Genomic DNA, 4432 nt, shown 5'->3' on the forward strand with positions numbered 1-4432 from the left:
TCCCATCTGGCCTTCAAAGGTACTGTATGCACACAGGGCATATACACATATATAGCCAAGATAAAATAATAAGATCAATCAATAATAATCATTTTGTTATAACTTGTTCTTCACTAGCATGAAAAGCTCTTGGAAATGGATTGTCTGCATGGTTCTAACACTTTGCATGGAAGTTAGTTTTTGGGGGGAAGTGCCTCTGCAGCTTTTATTTTGCATATAAACCACTGGGGGATTCTTGATGGTGGGCACTCTAGAGTTTACACTGGAGTGCTGAGGGCTCCAGACACTAGCTGGGAAGTCAGGTGACAGAAACAATGATTCAGACTGATCACATGATTACAAAGCTGGGCTCCAGCAGTGCTCCAGGTGGTCAGGCATGGACGTCTAAAGGAGCAGTGACATGGGAGGGGCAAGCACCGGGATGGCCTTGAGCTGCCTGGATGACGTCAGGGACAGAGTTGGTGGCTGCAGGTATTTCCAGCCCATGCTTTACTTGGCCAATGGCTTCCTGAAGGACCTGCCAGCAAACTTGGCTTTGCTGCCCAGCTCTTCCTTGATTCTAAGGATCTGATTGTACTTGGCCAGGCACTCAGATCGGCAAGGGGCACCAGTCGTGATCTGTCCAGTGCAGAGCCCCACCACCAGGTTGGCAATGAAAGTGTCCTCAGTCTCCCCAGATCGATGGGACACCATGACACACCAGACATTGGACTGGGCCAGCTTACATGCCTGCAGAGACTCAGTTTGAACAGAATGCAGTTGCAGAGCCTCTTGCCCACAGCCTTGGCAGTCCCCTTAGGGTTGGTCACTGTGAGGTCATTCCCCAGCAACTGGATGCCCTCCCTCACTAGCTGTGAACTTCTTTCTGCCAAGTATCTTAGTGGTTCTGGTCAAAGGGATCTTCAGTGGATACCACTGGGTAGTTCTTGATGAAGAGCTTGAAGTCCAAATCATACTTGCCAGCCCTGTAGACCTCGGAGGCAGCCACATTCATGCCAGTGACAACCCGGTCGGTGTAGCCGGCCTTTGGCCTTCACAGTTGCAGTCTTGGGCTGCTCCAGTGCTTCTTTCTTCTCCAGGGTGCTAGGTTCGAATCCACCCTCATTACTCATGTTGGTGGCATCTTTCCTGTACTTCTCCTTGATGACATTCTTCAGGTTGTGGCAAACCTCTGCTCCAACGCACATGGCTTCCCAGAAACTGGATGCCCCCACAGGCAGCATCATGAACTCTTGCATAGCCAGCTTGTTGCCAACATGAGAACCACCGTTGATTACATTAAACGCTGGGACTGGCAGGATAACTTCAGGGTTACCAGCCAAGTCAGCAATGTGACAGTAAAGGGGCACCCCTTTCCAAGGCACCAGCTTTTCAGACAGCCAGGGACACTCCCAGGATGGCATTTGTACCAAATTTAGATTTATTTTCGGTACCATCCATCTTGATCATCAGCCGGTCAATCTTCTCTTGCTCCACAACATTCACTTTCTTGCTAAGCAGAGCAGGTGAATAGTGTTATTGATGTGCCAGCAGCCTTTGAGACAGCCTTCCCCATGAAGCGGGTCTTATCATTGTCTCGGAGTTCTAGGACCTCGTAGATGCCAGTGGACACACCACTGGGCACTGAAGCTTGGAAGAGACCTTCTGCTGTGTAGAGATTCACCTCAAAAGTGGGATTCCCACAGAAGTCAAAGATCTCTCCAGCATGGATCCTAAGAATAGACATGGTGAACTTCAGACAGTAAGATGGGTGCAAAGGAAGGAAGGAGGATTCTGTAGTCGCCAAAGAGAGCCTTAAGGACAGACTTGGGCATGACCCTGTACCAGAGCAGCACTTTGCAAGGACGTTATAACAAGGATGGCTATTCCCCACTGAATTCTTGCTCTCAGTGAGAAATGCATATATGGGGCCAAGCATCCTGACAGCATCATGAAGTCTCATGAGTACATTTGGACTTTTGCAGTGTGTATGTGTGTGTGTGTGTGTGTGTGTGTGTGTGTGAGAGAGAGAGAGAGAGAGAGAGAGAGAGAGAGAGAGAGAGAGAGAGAGAATTTATATCCTTCATCTGATTGTTAAAGGTATGTGCCAACAGAAACAGTCAAGAACTCCTGAAGTCCCTTGATAAAATGCTTACTGGATAAATACAAGGCTTCTGTTCCTTTTTCTTTGAGCTTAACCAACAATTCTGGTCATACACCAGAGTTGAGAGAACTTATATAATTTCATGGCAACTATATGGGCTTCGTTAGGACCAAGTACAAAGAACAGAAATGAAAAGGAAGGCCAGCCTCCGATAATGCTGTGCTCTCTCTCACTGACCAGCACAATATGCTCAGGCTATTTGCCTTAACAACAATCAAAGTATAAATAAAAATGTCAGTATTATATTCTGCAAAGAGAAGACACCGACTGAATATTTGATGGTGCTAAGAAAAACACAAGGTGAAATAAAAACAAGACACTGGAAAACTTTCCACACAGATTTGGCTAGAATTTAGTTTTGCCAAGTATTTTAGGTCTGTTTTGGGGACTTAGGATCTAAATGTAACTTCTAAATTAGTAACCTTGCCCTCCCCTAAAATAAGGAAATTTAAATGTATCAGGTATTGATCTAAAGCAGTATTGGTTTTACTAAATTTATGTCAGTTTTTTTTGTGACCTTAAAAAAACTTTATTTTCTTCAATAAACCAACATATTTCCTTGGAGAGGAGGCACTTTGTTCTGTTTCTCTTTATAAGCCCTAACGCACTGTACAGAGTGTGTGGTTTTACTAGTAATGGTGTCTCAGAGATACTGTCATTGATAACACAGAGTGGGTAGTGTTAATGGTCAGAGGTCTCTCCAGGTGAGATTGTTTCACTTCTCAGTGACTTATCTGATTTCTGAGGCAGAGCTAGAATCCAGAGTGTGGAAAAAGCAAGGACACACTCTCCTCATTGTAACAGGCCCCATACCTAGCAGCTCCACAAGACCTTAGCACAATTGACTCCATGATGGAAGTTCCATTCTGTCTGTACCACTCAACACACCTCCTGTCAAAACAGGCCCACTTCAACAAAGTGCGTAGCTATGGGAAAGTCTTTAAATGGACTAACCTCGCTTTTTGATTTCTGCAGTTCTGCTTCTGGCTAACTGTTCTTGTTAATGAAGTATGTTAACTTGGAACATGGTTTTTGTGCTTAAAAGCTCACCCCAAGAAAGGTTTGGAGCTACACTGGCATCCTGAACACCCAGTGTAGTCACTGACTGGTCAATAAACACTTTCTATTTAAAGGTTTAAAGCATGTCCAATCAATCTTCTCTGGTAAATACCCCACAACACTCAGACCTACTTCCTGGTTTGGGAGCATGAAGAAGTCCCTCAATTGAACTCTAAAATACTCTGTCCTGGGGGTGCAGCTCAGTGGCAGAGCTCTTGGCTGGCTGGGATTTAATTTACAACACTATAAATAATTATAATGATAATTAACAACAACAATCAATTATTTGTATAATCCTACAGAATTTTATTTTTGAACATATGTATACAATTTTGTTTTATGCTTAACTCATGGGTATATATTCATCATCTGTCTATTTGGTACCTGTCAAGGTCAGAAGAAGGTGCTGTGTCCCTTAGAATTATAGATACAGACAGGTGTGAGCCGCCATGTGGGTGCTGAGAATCGGACACAGATCATCTACAGAAGCAATACGTGCTCTTAACTACTAACCTTAAATTTTCTCTCAAGCTTAAATTTTAATTTTTCATTAGCATTTTAAAATAAAAGCAGTGCCAAATAAAAACACAAACAAATATAGATTTTAATGAATAATTATGAGGATAACCTACTTATAACCTACATCAAAATCAAGAAGCAGTATTTGGCCATGCACTCCAGACCCCGCTGCATGTGTCCTGGCCTATTCTCATATCTTCCTGTCCAAAGAAACTACTATCTTGACTCTTAGTGGTTCTCAAAAGTGGCGCCTAAATAAAGCTGTACCATTACCTTGGTAGCAATGGGAATTCTCGGGTTCTGTTCAGGAGTACTTAGCAGAACCTCTGTATGGTGGGGTGTAGAGCCCAGAAATTTGTAAGTTAAGAAATCCAACGGGCGATTCTCATGAGTGCTTAAAGTTTGAGAGCCACTGTTGGTAGGTAGTCAGCCCCTTGTGTGTGTGTGTGTGTGTGTGTGTGTGTTTAATATTTTTAATATAATTATATTAAAAGATTAAAAAAGGTTTCTCAAAGATAAACTTATAAACATTTTAGTTTGTTCTTGCTTAGTTTTTAAATTAGACATGCCTTTGCAGTTCTATGGCCATACCGGTCTCTGAGCCAGCCTCCTCTTTCTTACTGAGCATGCGTGTATCTACCCAATTTTCCCCAGTTCGGATGTTGCTGAACGGTTCGGTTCAACAGATTCTCCTGTCCTCGGTGTTCCCTG

At 43.5% G+C, this 4432-nt stretch overlaps 1 pseudogene across 1 annotated transcript; it reads right to left on the minus strand.

Annotated features, from left to right (window-relative positions):
• Window positions 1-489: 489 nt before the first annotated feature.
• Window positions 490-1726, minus strand: LOC308424127 (alpha-enolase-like; annotated as a pseudogene). Its single transcript has one exon. The product of its transcript is annotated as an alpha-enolase-like (transcript).
• Between the last annotated feature and the right edge of the window lie 2706 nt (window positions 1727-4432).

The sequence above is a fragment of the Micromys minutus genome (assembly GCF_963924665.1).
Source record: "Micromys minutus genome assembly, chromosome: 1".
Classification (NCBI taxonomy): Eukaryota; Metazoa; Chordata; class Mammalia; order Rodentia; family Muridae; genus Micromys; species Micromys minutus.